The sequence below is a fragment of the Musca vetustissima genome, unplaced genomic scaffold (genome assembly GCF_032173495.1).
Source record: "Musca vetustissima isolate MV318-11 ecotype Yass unplaced genomic scaffold, APGP_CSIRO_Mvet_v1 utg4535, whole genome shotgun sequence".
Classification (NCBI taxonomy): domain Eukaryota; kingdom Metazoa; phylum Arthropoda; class Insecta; order Diptera; family Muscidae; genus Musca; species Musca vetustissima.
In genome coordinates, this window is record NW_026879057.1 from 115,771 (window position 1) to 135,104 (window position 19,334).

Genomic DNA, 19,334 nt, shown 5'->3' on the forward strand with positions numbered 1-19,334 from the left:
CCACATCCGAGTACATACGACAATATAATTGGTATCAATTTAAAGGTCAACCAGTCCTCTTGGATATACTATAAACTTCTCGGGTCTATGTCCTTCAGGGGTAAATATATACGCCTCAGAATACAATTTTTTTAATTTTGCACACAAAAGTCAGGGTCCATTTCACCCGCTAAATATTGATCGATCTTTATCAAAACAGGTATGCTTATTATTTCCCTTCTCTATGTAAAAATTCGCGATGTTTGCGTAATAATTGCGGCCTCTGGAGCGAACAGAAAATAAGACAAAAATAAAGTTTTTGGTCCATTTCATCGCCTAAATATTAACCGATCGTTACCAAAATCAATAGGGGTCTTCATTGGCCAGAAACCATCCTACATGCAAAATTTCGTGAAGTTTGTTCATAACTATGGCCTGTATCGTGTTTACAAATTACAGGGTGGGATGAAAAAACTGCCACCAACATCAGACTGCCGCCATTTCTAAGTCACTCGTCCGAAAGCTGTTAAAATTTTATTATTTACAAGCGTACAAAAGCATTTTGATAAGAATTTTCCCGAAAAAAGTTATTAGTGATGGAACAGATAGAAAATAGACTGAAAAGAGCTAAGGAGCATGGCCGAAAGTGGTGAGCTGCCGAATTTGGTTTTCTTCGATGAGAAAACAAGCATTCGTTGTCCAGCAGTTTGTAAACAAACAAAATGATCGTGTTTACTTGCCAAAGAGGTTAGCTGAAAATGTGAAACTTCGGTTGGCCACCAAAACTCAAGCGCCGGTAATGGTGATGGTGTGGGCCGCCATAACAGCCGATGGTAGCTCTTCGCTCGTATTAATCGAATATCATCCGAATAAATGCTGAATATTATTGTGAAAATATTCTGGAGGGTGTATTAAAGCCTTGGGCATGCAAACATGGTGGACGCGCCAACCAAGAATGGTTACAAAATGAGGTTCCTCGCTTCATTTCCAGCGCACAATGGCCACCAATATCTCCTGATACCAATCCGTTGGACTATTGTGTCTGGAGTATTTTGGAAAGCAAGGTTGGCACTAAAAAATACCAAAGTCTCGATCACCTCAAGCAAGTGCTTCGCCAGAAATGAGCCAAAATACCGCAGAGCAACAATCGGGCAGCGTGTGATGGTTTCATTGGCCGTTTGAAGGCCATAATTCGCGCCAAAGGTGACCAATTCGAACAAATCTAAACATATTCTAAAATTTGACGCTATTTCCGACATTTTTGCTTTCATTCAACAAAATTTAAAAAAAATGTAAAAATTATGGCGCTTGACTTTGTTGCAGTTTTTTTTTTACTTCACCCTGTATAATGGACAGACGAACGGACACACATGTCTAGATCGACTCAGCTAGTCGAGATATGATGATCGGTATACTTAAAGGTGGGTCTAGCACCAATATTTCGCGGCGTTACAAACTTTTGGGGCTGAACAAAGCTATAATACCCTGACAACATAGTTGTGTAGGGTATAAAAATCCACGCCTTTAATTAACCCTTGTAAAAAATATTTTCTTTAAAAAACCACGCCTGACAACAATTTTTAAAAAATCCACGTCCCTTTTTAAGCCCTTCAAAATATATTCTCAAAAAGTCCCCATCTAAAAGTCTTTCACCACATCAAATTGTTACGTGTGTGTGCCAAACCTACATTTCTGCATATTTACTTATGTAACGAAGACGTGTTCGGAACTTTTATCCTGGTCAAGTCACATTTCGAAATTGAAATGAAATGAAATAAAACATTTATAAAATAACATAAAAATTCAAGACACTTAAAAGCACTTAAATACTTAACACACAAGTATTTATACATTATTTACAAATACAAATACACACACACACACAAACTCACTCAAATATATAAATGTAGAATTGACCACACACACGTACATGCCATAACCCACACACACACACACACACACTCTCGAAGGAGATTCACATCATTTTAAATTGATTGTTGTCACACAGAGATAGTTCGGGTTTTATGTTTCTAAATAAAAGTATTTATGGTTTTGGTGCACACGCACACACACACATATAAATAATTATCACTGTATACATATTTCATATTGAAGTGTGTGTGTGCATGTGTGAGGTATCAATTTACATTTACACTATGGTTTTGTAGAATAACAGATGATTTACACCAGAACAGGACAATTGCCAGTATTAGATATAAATATTCGGAGCAAGTGTCGTATCTTATATATTCTGTGGGATTTTTAGGTTAATACCCATCAGCAGATCATGGGGTCACAGAAGATGTCAGGCAACAGATTAGAAGGTTAAGTGATGCAAGAATAAAATACAACAACTATTTAAATCATTTTTACTTACTTGACAGTATTTAAAATTAGAATTGGAAATTTATTGACAAAATGAAACATACCTGAAAAAGAAGAAGAAAATAATTTATTAGTAAATTCATTTTTATACCCTACACACAACTATGTTGTCAGGATATTATAGCTTTGTGCAGTCCCAAGAGTTTGTAACGCCGCGAAATATTGGTCCACCAGACCCACCTTTAAGTATACGGATTCGGTCATATCTCGACTAGCTGAGTCGATCTAGAGATGTGTAAACACGATACAGGCCACTGTTATGGACCAATCTTCACGAAGTGCATTGCATGTAGGATAGGTTCTAGCCAATGAAGACCCCTATTGTTGTTGGAAAAGATAGGTTAATATGAAGGGATGAAATGGACCAAATACTTAAATTTTGTACGTTTTTTTTGGTTGCTCCAGAGGCCGCAATTACTGCCCAACCATCCCGAATTTTTACATGAAGAAGAGGATCGGGCCTGACTTTTGTGTGAAAATTTACAACATTTGTATTCTGTAGTGTATATAAATTTATCCCTGAAGGACATAGACCCTAGAAGTTGATAGTATATCCAAGAGGAGTTGACCTTTGACCTTTAAATTGATACCAATTATATGGTCTTATGTACTCAGATGTGGGAGTTACACTGAAATAGTTACAGGTGCTTAAGTACTGAGATATTATTTAGTAGAAGGCGGAAATATAGATCTGATCGCTTTGAAATTTTCCATGAGGATCCAGGTATGGTCAAGGACAGACGATGATCAGATAATAATTATACCCTACACAATTATGTTGTCAGGGTATTATAAGCTTTGTGCAGCCCCAAGAGTTTGTAACGCTGTAAAATATTGGTCCTAGACCCACCTTTAAGTATACCGTCATATCTCGACTAGCTGAGTTGATCTGGACATATGTGTCCGTCCGTCCGCCTGTCCATTATAATTTGTAAACACGATACAGGCCACAATTATGTACCAATCTTCACGAATGTTTGCATGTGGAAAGGGTTCTGGCCAATGAAGACCCCTTTTGTTTTTGGTAAAGATCGGTTAATATTTAGGGGATGAAATGGACCAAAAACTTTACTTTTGTCGGCTTTTCTGGTCGCTTCAGAGGCCGCAGTTATGGTCCGAACATCGTGAAATTTTACATAGAGAAAGGGATCGGGCTAAAGAATAAGCATACCTGTTTTGATAAAGATCGGTCAATATTTAGAGGGTCAAATGAACACCTTTAAGTATTCCGATCGTCATATCTCGACTAGCTGAATCGATCTAGACATGTGTGTCCTACATGCAAAATTCACGAAATTTTGCATGTAGGATGGGATCTGACCAATGAAGATCCCTATTGTATATTATAGGGGATGAAATGGACCAAATACGCATGGAGAAGGGGATCGGGCTAGAGAATAAGCCTGCCTGTTTTGATAAAGGTCGATCAATATTTAGCGGTTCAAATGGACCCTGACTTTTGTGTGAAAAATGACAAAATTTGTATTCTATAGCGTATATATTTACTCCTGTAGGACATAGATCCTCGAAGGCAATAGTATATCCAAGAAGAGTGGTTGACCTTCAAATCAATACCAATTCCATTGTTGTACCAATTACTACGATGTGGAATTTAAACTTAAATATTTACAGGTGCTTACGTACTGAGATATTATTTTGTAACCCATTACCACACTAGAGAGCAGAGATATAGCGCTGGTCCCTATGAAATATTCCATGAGGTTCCAGTTATGGTCAAGGACAACGCCTATAATTTTCGGTGATCAGATAATAATTTTGGGATAAAGGAGTTCAAAACCTTTTTTTTTTTGCCTATCTGTAGGCCAAAATTATCAGCCGAACACAAGAACAAACCCTGAAGGAAATCTCGAAAAGTAATTAGAAGGGTTGTACTAAATACTAGTAATATTCGGAAATTAAGGCAATGTAAGGAAGAGCTGTTGTTGACCTATACTCGGTCAAGAGGGTGCAGATATCACGAAATAGTGTCCAAAATCAGAATATAGAAACACACAGAAAGTAAGATTTTCGTGGAAGTTGTGTAGGGTATCGTATGATCGGCGCGGTCCGACTATACTGCTCCGCTCACTGGTTTAAAAACTATTTTTCATGATAACTTTAAGATGTAGATTTTTTAAAAAATATCTTTTATGATAACTTTAAAATATCTTTTATATTAAATATTTAATAATATTTAAATATATCTTTTATATTAACTTTTATGATAAGATTTTGAAAAAAATATTTTTGAGAGCCTCGAGCCTTAGGTGCTCATATGTAAGTTCCCATTAAGAAAAATATATATTATTCGAGGCCCCCTAAAGACCAAGAGTTTTCTTTTTAAGAAAAATATTTTTTGAATAACCCATTCAAAAATGTATTGCAAGAAAAATTTAATTTGCTTCCACGGCATATAAATATTTCTATAATGACTCACATTGAATGGCATATTACGTGATTGACCCCCCAGCTGCCTGCACACAGCTGTATAAATAATTTACACAAAATTTTCAAAACGTTTTTTGTTCATAATAAAATATGTACAATTGTCCATTGACATCGAACCTGAGGCAAATTGTTTGAATTTTTTTCTTGACCACACCAAATTTGTTCCCAGGAGATAAGAAGCCAGAATTTTTAACACAACCGGACAAACTTCTTAAATGAAAAGAAATTCGTTTTTTTTCCTCCTCGGCAATTGGTAATAAAAATATTTACCATTGGTGGTTTTAAGCAAAACAAGCCGGCCATTAAAAAAAATGGTTTTTACATCCGAATTTGAATGGTGCGGCTGTTTGCGGTCAATTCGGAATTCAGTTATTATTTTTGCGTCAAATGTCTAGAGTTAGGGGGTTCGGTGTATTGAAATTCTGGAGGGGTGGAAGGGAGTGGGAATGGTAAATAATGTGAATGGTTAATATTGTCTTTTAATGGAAAGGAAGTGAAAAGAAAGAAAAAGGTAGTAACAAAAATTTAAAGAATATTTTTTTTTGCTAAAAAAAATTATACGAAAGGAAACAACACTCCAGAAAAAAATGTTAGTTTTGTTTTTATTATATAGACACAGTTTTAACACGAAAACTATTTAAAAACACCGATTTATTTAAATAATGAGAATTAAAAAAATAAAAAACAAAAACAGTAAAAAAAAATACAAATTGTCATTTTGAATCGATATAAAAACCAGTGAGCGGAGCAGTATAGTCGGACGGGGCCGACCATATGATACCCTATACAACTTCCACGAAAATCGAACTTTCTGTGGGTAATACTTTGCGACATTTGCAACCCTCATGGCCGACTAATATTCAGTAAAGCCCTTCTAATTACTTGACCAGACTTCCTTCACCGTGGGTTGTGTTTTAATGTTCGGCTTATTATTGTGGCCTATAGATCGACTCGAAAAAACACAAAAAAAAAATAATTTTTCGATCCACTTCATCCCAATATTATTATCTGATCATCGCCGAAAATTATAGGAGTTGTCCTTGATCCTCTTAGAAAATGTCAAAGCGATCCGCGCTATATTTTCACCCTCTAATGTGGTAATGGGTTACTACATAATATCTGAATACGCAAGGACCTGTAAATATTTAAGTGTAATTCCAACATCCCAGTACATACGACAACATATTTGGTATCAATTTAAAGGCCAACCACTCCTCTTGGATAAACTGTCAACTTCTCCTTCAGGAGTAACTATATACGCCATAGAATACAAATTTTGTCATTTTTCACACAAAAGTCGGGGTCCATTTGACCCGCTAAATATTGATCAATCTTTATCAAAACAGGCATGCTTATTCTTTGGCCCGATCCCCTTCTCCATGTTTGGCCCATAATTGCAGCCTCTGGAGCGACCAGAAAATCAGACAAAAATAAAGTTTTTGGTCCATTTCACCCCCTAAATATTAAACGATCTTTACCAAAAACAATAGAGGTCTTCATTGGACCAAACCCTTCCTACATGCAAAATTTCGGTAAGATTGGTCCATAACTGTGGCCTGTATCGTGTTTACAAATTATAATGGACAGACGGTCGGACGGACACACATGTCTAGATCGACTCAGCTAGTCGAGCTATGACGATCGGTATACTTAAAGGTGGGTCTAGGACCATCCCACTAACATTTTTCTTTGAGTGTATTTTTTTTTGTAATGAATAATTAACATGCTGTAGGCCATGACCAGAATTTTAATACAAACACCCAACAAAGTGCGAGAAAAAAAAACAACAAAATTCAAACAAAAATATTTTCAACAAACATTTACCCAACCGACTGCAAAAATGCCATAAATGGCTGAAAAAAAACAAACATTCAAATTGTTTGGGTTTACCAGCATTAGCCGGAACATAAACACTGCCAGCATGGTATGGCATAGAACGAGAAAAAATGTTTTCTAAACACAAAAAAAAAAAAATAATAATAATATTGAAGAACATTAACCGTTTTGCGGTTATATTTCCTCATATTGGTAAAAAAAATAAATGCGGAAGCCCGTCAAACGACCAAACACAAAGAATTTCCATTCATAAATAATTACATAAATGTTAAGAGTCCAAAGGTGTAAATTGCTTATTTGTCTAACGGGATACCGAAAAGAGGAATACAAATTGTCATTTATAAAAAAAAGTTGTCAAAAAATATTTAAAAACAATTCGCACTTTGAAAGTTTGTCAAAACAACTCAACGCCTTAATGTTGACCTGCAAATAATTTTTGGGAAATCTATGCATTGTTGAGTGTCGCGAAAATATTTTTTACAAAATCCATGCTTTGCTGCGGATCTGGAAAAATATTATTTAAATCAATCTAATCAAAGTTAAGGGTCTACGCATTGTTAAGGGTTCTGAAAAATATTTTTTTTAACATCTAAAACATTTTCTATGGACGAACATATATTTTAACCAGTGAGCGGAGCAGTATAGTTGGACGGAGCGACCAGAAAAACCGACAAAAAATTAAGTATTTGGTACATTTCATCCCCTAAATATTAACCGATCTTTACCAAAAACAATAGGGGTCTTCATTGGCCATAATGGACAGACGGACGGACGGACGGACACATATATTTAGATCGACTCAGCTAGTCGAGATATGACGATCGGTATGCTTAACGGTGGATATAGGACCAATATTTCGCGGCGTTACAAACTCTTGGGGCGTTACAAACTACCCTGACAACATAGTTGTGTAGGGTATAATTATTATCTGATCATCATCGGTCCTTGACCATACCTGGATCCTCGTGGAAAATTTCAAAGCGATCAGAGCTATATTTCCACCCTCCAATGTGGTAATGGGTTACAGAATAATATCTGAATACATTAGCACCTTTAAATATTTAAGTGTAACTCCCACATCCGAGTACATAGGACAATTTAAAGGTCAACCACTCCTCTTGGATATACTCTCAACTTCTTGGGTTTATGTCCTTTCGGGGGTAAACTATGCACCATAGAATACAAATTTTGTCATTTTTCACACAAAAGCCAGGGTCCGTTTGACCCGCTAAATACTGACCGATCTTAATAAAAACAGGCATGCTTATTCTTTGACCCGATCCCCTTCTCCATGTGTATTTAGTCCATTTCATACCCTAAATATTAACCGATCTTTACCAAAAACAATAGGGGTCTTCATTGGCCACAACCCATTCTACATGCAAAATTTCGTGAAGATTGGTTCATAACTGTGGCCTGTATCGTGTTTAAAAATTATAATGGATAGACGAACGGACGGACGGACACACATGTCTAGATCGACTCAGCTAGTCGAGATATGACGATCGCTATACTTAAAGGTGGGTCTAGGACCAATATTTCGCGGCGTTACAAACTCTTGGGGCTGACCCGCTAAATATTGACCGATCTTTATCAAAACAGGCAAGCTTATTCTCTGACCCGGTCCCCTTCTCCATGCAAAAATTCGCTGTGTTTGGGTCATAATTTCGGCCTCTGGAGCGACCAGAATAACCGACAAAAATAAAGTTTTTGGTCCATTCCATCCCCTAAATATTAACCGATATTTTCCAGAACCCATGCTACATGAAAAATTTCGTGAAGATTGGTACATAATTGTGACCTGTATCGTGTTTACAAACTATAATGGACAGACGGATCGACTCATCGACGATCGGCATACTTAAAAGTGGGTCTATAACCAATATTTCGCGGCATTACAAGCTCTAGGGGCTGCACAAAGCTATAATAGCCTGACAACATAGTTGTGTAGGGTATAAAATCTACGCCTTATGGAGGCTCTCAAAAATATTTTTTTTTAAAAATCTAGGCCTTGTGGAGGCATTCAAAAAATATTTAAAAAAAATTTGTCTCCACAAATATTGTTTAAAAATATCTGCGGCTTATGGAGGATTTCAAAGAGGCTCTCAAAAAATATTTTTTAACAAAAATCTACCGCCTTATAGAGGCTCTTAAAATTTTTTTTTTTTAATCTACGCCTTTTTATTTCGACAAAAGGCTCTCAAAAATATTTTTTTAAAAAAATCTACGCCTTTATGTTCCGATTAAAGACTTTCAAAAATATATTTTGTTAATGTAAGCCTTTTTGTTTCGGCAAAAGGCTTTCAAAAAATATTTTTTTAAAAAGTCTATGCCTTATGGCTTAGAGCCTTCTTATGGTTCTAAAGAGTTTTTTTTAATCTACTCCTCAAGAGATATCTAAAGGCTATCCTAAGGTGGGGACTTGTAAACCAATTTTCAAAGAGGCTTTCAAAAATATTTTTAAACAAAAATCTACCGCCTTATAAAGGCTCCTAAAAAATATTTTTTTAAATCTACGCCTTTTTATTTCGACAAAAGGCTCTCAAAAATATTTTTTTAAAAAAAAATCTACGCCTTTATGCTCCGATAAAAGACTCTCAAAAATATTTTTTTAAAAAAAGTAAGCCTTATTGTTTCGGCAAAAGGCTCTCAAAAATATTTTTTTTTTTAAATCTACGCCTTTATGTTCCGATAAAAGACTCTCAAAAATAGTTTTTTTTTCTAAAATAAAGTCTACGCTTTATGGATTAGAGCCTTCTTATGTTTCTAAAGAATGTTTCTTAAAAATCTACTCCTCAACATGACATTTAAAGGCCATCCTAAGATGAGAATTTCTAAACCAATTTTTGTTTTTATGACCCCGTTTATTATCTTCCAAAAAAAAGTTTTTACGATTCCGTTTTCTCCACTCCAACAACAAAAAATTCCACAAAATCATCACATGTAACGATGTCAAACCTCAAACATTCTAACTTGTGGTAAGCTTTTCTCCCCTTTCCTCTCTATCCCCCATCACTTCCTCAGTAATATTTTCCTTGTCAATACAGGCAATTAATCTGTGGTCTATTGCAATTCTCCATTGGTTGGTAAATATAAGCCAAGACCATGATGCAGGATGGCATTGATGCTACAACGATTCCATGTGATGATATCACCATCATCGTCGTCGTCATCATCCAGAAAATGCGGCCTCTGCACAAAACAGTAATTGAAAGATGGAATCGAATCGCACAGACCCGAACAAACGATCGATCGATTGATTGCCTCACCTTTATGATGACGATGTCGATGATGATGGTGGTGATGGTAGTTTGTTTGCCCGTCTAGTGAAGCAGTGTTCCGGAGTGTTGGCTATTGATTTTGATGAGTTTGATGTTGAAATTGCAGTCGTATGGCAAACCGGTTTGATTTCTTTATGGGTGTGTGTATGTGTGGGATATAACACAATTGTGTGTGTGTGTGAGTGTGTTTGTTGTGTTCAACACTGCAGTAATTGTTGCCAAATCAATTTCGTGTTATGTCATCAAAGGAGCCTATCCCATTCTATGCTCTACTTCTCACCCTCCCCCCATCTTCCCACTCCGCTCTAACACTTCGAGAAACCTCAATATTTCATAAGTACATATCACGATTTCAATTTTCTTACAAATATCAATCGAAGGCAATAAAGATGGCACTAACATGGAGATGGACGTTTTTTTTTACTTCTCCACACACATACACGTATATGCACACATTCGTTCAAGAAGAACGCATGAGGAGTTTTGGAAGTTTGCCTGCCAATATTTAGAGATGTGTATGTATGGGTGTGTGTAAGTGCAAATTTATGTGGCAATAGATAAATTTCCTTTACTTTCCTACTTCTCTTTTTCGACAGGGTATATTGAACCTGTCATGCCTTTTGTAACACCCTGAAATATTTGCCAGAGACCCTGTAAAATATATGACAAAATTGACCGGACAGAAAATGCTCTCTGAAAAATATTTTTCAGAAAATATTCTCCTTAAAAAGTCAAGACCCTGTTAAGGCTCTCAAAAATATTTTCTAAAAAATCAACGCTCTAGTAGGGCGTCTAAAAATTATTTTCAAATAAAATCTGCGCCCAGTTAACGCCCAAAAACCTATTTTTTAATCTACCACCTTTAATTGCTTTAAAAAAATATGTTTTAAAAAATCTATGCTGCTCAAAAATATGTCAATAAATCTACACCTCCTTGGGGCTTATCAAAAATATTTTTTAAAAACTTAACGCCTCAAAAATATATTTACGAAATCTACACCTCCTTGGGGCTTCTCAAAAATATTTTTTAGGAAATCTAAGCCTTAGTGAAACTCTACGACTTGAGGCTCCTGAAAATATTTTCTAAAACATCTAAGCCTCATTGAGGAGGCCTCCGATTTTTTTAATCTTTGCTTAATTGCTTACTTACATAGCCGGCTTGTGACAGAACTTTCGTTCCATAAGCCAAGCTTAAAAAAGATTTCAAGGCGCGTCGATCTTTTGCGCAGTTTTTCCAATTTGAAAGACCATATTCGGCAATGTTGTCTTCCACTTAGTCTTTCCATCTTATTCGTGGCCTTCCCCTTCTGCGTGAACCATTAGCTGGTTCGCTTTTATATGCCTTCTGGGCTGGGGCATATTCATCCATTCTCACAACATGACCTAGCCAACGTAGTCGCTGCAGTTCAATACGTCTAAAAACTTCGATGTCCGAGAATAGCTGGTACAACTCATGGTTCATTCGACGGCGATATTCACCATCAACGCAGATCGGCTCATAGATCTTTCGGAGAATTTTTCTCTCAAACACTCCAAGAGCTGCCTCATCTGTTTGCGCAAGTACCCATGCTTCAGATCCATATAACAGCACAGGTAGTATCAGCGTCTTGATTAGTGTGAGTTTGGTCTGGTGGGAGGTGGCCTTGCTTCTGAGTTGTTTGCTCAGATCATAGTAGCATCTGTTGGCCATCACAATCCTTCTCCGAAATTCAAAACTGATGTCATTCGTTTTGTTTATGGCGGTACCAAGGTAAATAAAATCTTTAACTACCTCGAAGCTGTAGTTCTCAAGTTCCACAGTTGGTCCGAGTCTATTGGACGCCTTGCGCCTTGATACCATCAGCTTGGTCTTCTCGCCGTTTGCTGCCAGACCCACTTTGGCAGACTCCTTCTCAATTTGTTCAAAGGTGGCTGTTACTGCTCGCAATGTTCGACCCATTATATCGATGTCATCGGCATAGGCGAGTAACATGTGTTGTTTGGTGTACAGAGTGTCATTTCTGTTCACCTTTGCCTCTCGTATGACCTTTTCCAGCCGGATGTTAAAAAAGTCACATGACAAACTGTCACCTTGTCTGAATCCTCGTTCGGTATTGAAGGGCTCCGAGAGGTCCTTTCCGACTTTAACTGCTGATCTTGTGCCAGTTAAAGTTATCCTTCAAAGCCGAATTAATTTTGCAGGAATTCCAAACGCAGACATGGCTTTATACACCTCTGAACGGATAGGGCTGTCGAATGCTGCTCTATACTCGACGAATAGGTGGTAAGTGTCGATGTGTTTTTCGTGGGTCTTTTTCAGGATTTGGCGCAGAGTGAAAATCTGGTCAATGGTGGATTTGCCAGGTCTGAAGCCGCATTGGTATGGTCCAGTAATGTCATTGACCATTGGCCTCAATCGTTCACACAGCACACTGGATATGCAATGGGAAGAAGGCTAATTCCTCTATAGTTGGCCCATATCGTCTTGTCTCCTTTTTGAGCACGGGACACAGGATGCTAAGGTTCCAATCATTGGGCATGCATTCCTCTAGCCAAATTGTACTAATCAGCTGGTGCATGTTCCTGAGCAGCATCTGATCACCGGTCTTGAATAGTTCGGCAGGTAACCCATCGGATGCTGCTGTTTTATTGTTCTTGAGCCGATTAATTGCTATTCTGACCTCATCTTGGCTAGGTGGTATACACTCTATACCAGCATCTCGTATTGATTCTGGCGTATCTTCTTCATCGCCATTATTTGATACCAGAAGCTTTTGAAACTGCTCCTTCCAGATCCTCAACAAGCTGTCTGTATCTGTCACCAGGTCTCCTTCTTCATCTCTACAGGAGGATGTGCCTGCACCAAAACCTTCGATTTGGTGTTTTACTCGTTGGTAACATTTTCGGACTTCATTCTGACTCCTGTACATCTCGATTTGCTCACGCTCACGTTTTTCTTGTTCTCTCTTCTTTTTTTCTCTCCTTTTCTCCCGATAGTTCTCCGTCGCATTACGTTTTGCTACTGTCCGCAGGGTTGTCCTATACGCTGCGTTTTTCACATCAGTAGCATTACGACACTCCTGATCGTACCACAGATTTCTTGATGGTGGTCTTTGGTACCCAAGTGTTGCTTTTGCTGCAGTATGTAGGCTGTGGGCAATTCTCTGCCATTGTGCTTCTATATTATTTTCGGGACAAGGGGTGCTTTCGTCAATCAGTTGGGTCAGTGGAGCGGAGTAGGCTTCTGTTATCTGTTGTGTTTGCAGCTATTCGACGTCAAATTTCCGTGTTTCATTAGATCGCAACATTGCTCCTAGATTAAGACGGGTGCGTACCGTGGCTGCCACAAGGTAATATTTAAAAAAAAAATCTAAATATTTTTAAAAAAAATCTACGCCTGACTCTTGAAAATATTTTTTAAAAAAATCTACGCCTGACTCTTGAAAATATTTTTTAAAAAAATCTACGCCTGACTCTTGGAAATATTATTTAAAAAATCTACGCCTACTGAAGGATCTTGAAAGATATTATAACAGATTCGGGCCTTCCGAACGTATCGTCATTTTGATTATTTCTGTACAATCCCAAAACTTTTCGAGTTTATCTTTATTATACTGTGGCCATAGTTTTGTTTGCCACTTCGGCTTTGGCTAAATTGATATTTTAAGTTTGGACCAATACCCATCCTCTTCCAATATAGAATGTGGGTTCGAATGTCGGTGGTGGCGTGTATGTGTGGTGTAGCACCACAATGAAACTCTTTCTCAAGATGATGATATGTGCGTGCGTGCGAGCCTCTGTGTGTGTTTTTGGCATGACTTTGTCGAACTTATTTCCATCCATCAGTCAATCAGGCAGTCAATCAGTCACATACACAGAAGCACACATACACACATTCGCACTCACTCTCTCCTTTGGTTTGCTTAATAAAAGAAGATGTTGATTTTCCTCGGCTTTTTTTTCTTTGCCCTTCGATGGAAATTGAAAACGTGAGTAGCACACACACACGCTGTGACACACACACACACCATCACGATACGGTATATTCTTCTCGATAGTGGGAAGAAGAAATACCAACTCCCTCAGATGAATCTTTCAGTGATATCTTTGGCAATGGAGGAATGCATTTTCTGCATTGCTGTTATATGTTATGGGTGTGTGTGTGTGTGTGTGTGTGTCGGTGTTTGTGGTTGTGTGTACACATGTTATTCTTCTTCCTCACTTTTTATTGCAACACCAACAAAGAGCCAATAACAATTTATGTTTGATTTTTTATTCCTGAAATGCAGTCGGAGTCGAAGTCGGAATCGAAGTGGTTGTCATCATCGTTCTCGTTGTGGCACTTGTGCGGAGATCTCTTCTGTCAGTCTGTTGGGATAAATGATTACCCCATTATGATATAAAACCTATTATGAAATATTGTGAGATGGGAAATATGCATGGATATTGGGGTGGAACGAAAACAAATGGGAAATATGGGTTTTCGAATGAGTCATCAAAAGGCGCGGATTTTTTAATAATATTTTCCTAAGGTCAAAGGAAGGCGTGGTTTTTTTTAAATATTTTTTAAGGGTCGTCCATGGGCGTGCATTTTTCAAAGGTCACCCGAAGGAGTAGATTTTTTAAAAAATATTTTTTCAAAGGGCTAACAGAAGACGTGGATTTTTTAAAGAATATTTTTCAAGGCGTGGATTTTTAACAGAATTTTTTTAAGGGTTAACAGAAGGCGTGGATTTTTTACAGATTTTTTTAAGGGATAACAGAAGGCGTGGATTTTTTAAAGAATATTTTTTTATGGGTTAACAGAAGTCGTGGATTTTTTAAACAATATTTTTTCAAGGGTTAACAGAAGGCGCGGATTTTTAAAAGAATATTTTTTCAAGGGTTAACAGATGGCGTGGATTTTTTAAAGAATATTTTTTTAAGGCAGAAGGCGTGGATTTTTTAAAGAATATTTTTTCAAGGGTTAACAGATGGCGTGGATTTTTTAAAGAATATTTTTTCAAGGGTTAACAGAAGGCGTGGATTTTTTAAAGAATATTTTTTTAAGGGTTAACAGAAGGCGTGGATTTTTTAAAGAATATTTTTTTAAGGGTTAACAGAAGGCGTGGATTTTTTAAAGAATATTTTTTTAAGGATTAACAGAAGGCGTGGATTTTTTAAAGAATATTTTTTTAAGGATTAACAGAAGGCGTGGATTTTTTAAAGAATATTTTTTTTAGGATTAACAGAAGGCGTGGATTTTTTAAAGAATATTTTTTTTAGGATTAACAGAAGGCGTGGATTTTTTAAAGAATATTTTTTTAAGGATTAACAGAAGGCGTGGATTTTTTAAAGAATATTTTTTTAAGGATTAACAGAAGGCGTGGATTTTTTAAAGAATATTTTTTTAAGGATTAACAGAAGGCGTGGATTTTTTAAAGAATATTTTTTTAAGGCGTGGATTTTTTAAAGAATATTTTTTTAAGGCGTGGATTTTTTAAAGAATATTTTTTTAAGGCGTGGATTTTTTAAAGAATATTTTTTTAAGGCGTGGATTTTTTAAAGAATATTTTTTTAAGGCGTGGATTTTTTAAAGAATATTTTTTTAGGCGTGGATTTTTTAAAGAATATAAGGCGTGGATTTTTTAAAGAATATTTTTTTAAGGCGTGGATTTTTTAAAGAATATTTTTTTAAGGCGTGGATTTTTTAAAGAATATTTTTTTAAGGCGTGGATTTTTTAAAGAATATTTTTTTAAGGCGTGGATTTTTTAAAGAATATTTTTTAAGGCGTGGATTTTTTAAAGAATAGTTTTTTAAGTTTTTGAGTTTCAATTAAAACTTTTTCTTTCAAAAATTAATTCAATTATTATTTCTCTCCATCCTGCCCCTTTGATACAGATGTCTGTATGTCTGTATTTTCCTTTTGTATAGTATGAACGATGATTATGTAGCAAAATATATTGACATATTTACATTACTGTCATTTGCTGAAATGTTTACCGAATTACTGTTATCGAAGATAAATGCTACAGAAAGAAAGAAGAAATAAAAACACTGCAAAGTGTAATTTAAAACTCCAGTCCACAAAAAGGAAATGTAAAGAATAATTAATTGTTGTTAAACAAATAGCAAGTTGTTAATTTTAAGTGGAAAATGACTTTTAAATATTATTCATTATTTTTTCTAGGGGGGGAGTGAGGAAAAATTAAAAAAAAGTGAACATTGAATGTTTAAAATGGTAGCTTGAAAAAAAAAATTAAAAAATCCACGCCTGTGTGTAGGCCTTGAAGAAATAATGTTTAAAAAGTCTGTCACCCCTTAAAAAATGTACGACCCTTGAAAAAAATTTTCTAAAAAATTCAAGCCTTTTGATGACCATTGAAAAAAATCCTAAAAAAATCTGCGCCATTTGTTAACCCTTCCGCCTTCGGAGTGCAGAGCTGAATGCTAACGGACGCGTCCACAGGTTGCGGATAGTGGGAAGCTGTGAATAACAAATAAACAGTCGCGGACAATTACGGGCTCAGGGGGAGAGTCTCGGAGGAAATTACCAAGTGCCTATGATCCCTGGCCGACGAGGCGAAAATGGCGCCCCTAAATAACCATCTCAAAGGTCTGGGTCACTACCTTTTAAAGTGACCCCCCTAACGCTGGGGTGTCATGCGACCTCGTGCCTATCAGCGTTCTACGGTTTGCTGTCAGGGTCCCGACTGTATTAGAACGGAGCTTTTTTGATACCTGGGCGGCTCAACAAGCTTATTTAGGTTTAGCTGCAAAGTCCTTGCCATGGTAAGATGCTATGCCATGGTCGACCTCAATCCCTCACATACAGCACATTCAATGGAGCCGAATTTTAATAATCCACCAAAACAAAAACAAAAGCTGGTGTGGCTGCCTTGGCGCCCTCAGTCTCGAACTTTACAAGGTCAGACCCCAATGAACCCCCTCAAGTCTTGACGACCCAAGCTACCCCACTGGACCTCTCTTTTGCCTCTTATCCCACTGTCGACGACGTGAACGAAAGCCTGGTGAGGCAGTCGGATCTCCTCCTCAACATTTTAGAGGAAACCGGCTCCTTCCGCATCCCGAATCAGCTCTGGGATGACTCGCCCTTGTCAGACGAAGAAGACATCATTGAAACTACAGATCATGGTGATTAGACACTGAACGAAAGCCGGTGAAATCTTCTCCTCAACCTATAAGAGGTAACCGGCTCCTTCCGCCTTAATCAAGAGATCATACCGAATCAGCTCTGGGATGACTCGCCCTTGTCATACGAGGAAGACATAATGGAGACTACAGTGAGAGGAGAGTCCTCCCAGTTGCTAACAAGGGAAGTAAACCCTGGCGAGGTTGAAGATCTGCACTCAATCTCCACGGCCTGTAGTGATGTCGCGAGATTACTCAGGCAGTTGGCTGTCGAAACGGATACTGGTACTGATGAGACCCCCGTCGATAAGATGGATGATTCATCAGTACCAGTAACTGCTAGGCAAGTTGATGCCAAGGAGATCGCTGCGAAGATGGTGTACCGGAGAGCAGTTAACTACTGCAACCGATTCATCGGACGGGACAGCGAATCCATCAAGGGAAAGGAGTTCCATTTAATCAAGAGGAACCTCAAATTTATCAGGAAGTTCTCCAGGAACTATCCAGACGATATTGAGAGGGACTTCTTAATTGATAGGATCCCAGTACTAAGGCCACCACGATAGTCCCTTCAAAGAAGGAGGAACCTGTCGGGGGTTCTAGTACACCTAGGAAGCTGATGCATGAGACTTCTAAGCCCTCAGCACTCCCCAAGGGTAAACTGAGTACTGAGATGTCATAGACACCAACATCCAAAAAGTAGGGGACTGTCGAAGTCGGCCCGAAGGAGAGTCCGTCCGGAGAGTCCAATACCAAAGGCTTTGACAATTGGGCAGTTGCTAGTGGATGCGCCGAAGGTAGCGAGCGCGAAGCAGGTGCCTGCGTCGGCTGGGCATATCTCTGCGGCGGTTGCAACCCCGGGTGCCAAATCTCGGCCACAGCCCACGGCTGTCAAGAGAATGAGGTCCTCGGAGGAACAACAACCTGCTGCAAAGAGACCCACGCAGTCGTCAGCTGGTAATGCTGGAAAGCAGAATTATCAACACATGCCTAGAAGAGAGTTCCGTGAGAAAATCTGTCAACAGAGGCACACCACAGGCAGGAGTTATATCTCCCCTTCTGTGGATTCTGGTAATAAATGAGATACTTCTGAAATTCAATCATCTTAGGATAAAGGTTGTAGCCTATGCCGATGATGTAGTCCTGCTGGTTGGGGGTAATAACAATTGCAGATATCCTGGAGGGTGCCCTTTCAACCCGTCTATCTGGGCATATGCCAAAGGTCTTGGTGTAAACCTTACTAAGACAGAATTGGTGCTATTCACTAGGAAACGTAAGATTCCTAGTTTCCGCCTGCCATCACTGGGAGCAGTGACTCTAACCCTTTCTGAACAAGCAAAATACCTTGGCACTATCCTTGAACGCAAAAAAACGTCGAAAAGGAATGTTGAGGAACGCTCTAAGAAAGGACTGCTGGCACTCTACTCCAGAACTCCGTAAGTAAGAGCTGGGGATTAAGACCAGATCATACACTGGCTGTATGTGACTATCGTCCTCCACATTCTTACATATGGTTGCCTTGTTTGGTGGCAGGGGGTCAACAAAAAGATGCTGGTGACAAAATTAAGTTTAGTACAGCGATCGGCTTGAATTCCGATTACCAGAGCGTTACGAAGTACACCACAGGCAGCCTTGAATGCAACCCTGAATCTCCAACCACTGGACATTGTGATTAAATTCCAGGGGGCCAGGTGTGTCCCGAGGCTGCGGGAAACGGATGCCTGGAAATCGCTGAACTATGGTCATAAACATAGTATCATAAACATAACGTCAGGTTGTGGCCTCTTTTACAGAGACTTTATTGACATCAAAGTAGAGTTTACTTGTAGAGAATCCTGGATTAGTGGCTCCTTACCTCTGCCAAGTCTGACGGGTCAAAGATGGAGGGAGGCATTGGTGCAGGCGTTTACAATCTTTGTAGCGTATTTTCAAGCAGAAATCCTTGCAATCATGAAAGCAGCCGAGATAGTAAATCACTTACTGCCGACATTACGGGACCGTTGACTATATATGTCGACAGTCAGGCAGCCCTTAAAGCGGTAAAGTCGCGTACTATAAACTCAAAAGCAGTTCATGATTGCAAGTCCGCTCTGAATGATATACGACAGATATTTAGCTTGTGTTGGGTTCCAGGGCATAGTAACATTCATTCTTCTCTCGCTATCTCTTCTCCCTGGTCTTCCACTCCCTCTTTTCTTCTCTTTGAAGGTAAAAAAAGGATGATCACAATAGACATTAGTCTCCGAGTGAACGGTTGTTGCTATCAATAACCTAATCCTTGAAAAAATATTTTT

General features: G+C 38.1%; 1 long non-coding RNA gene across 2 annotated transcripts in view; it reads left to right on the top strand.

Moving 5' to 3' along the window:
* The first annotated feature begins 625 nt into the window (after window positions 1-625).
* LOC133323867 (uncharacterized) overlaps window positions 626-19,334 on the top strand; it is an 83,778-nt gene continuing 65,069 nt past the window's right edge. The window contains exon 1 of one of the 2 annotated variants that reach the window (XR_009754107.1): window positions 626-726. This is a non-coding gene — a long non-coding RNA (uncharacterized LOC133323867). The remainder of the gene's footprint in view (window positions 727-19,334) is intronic. The other variant, XR_009754106.1, reaches the window with a different exon arrangement.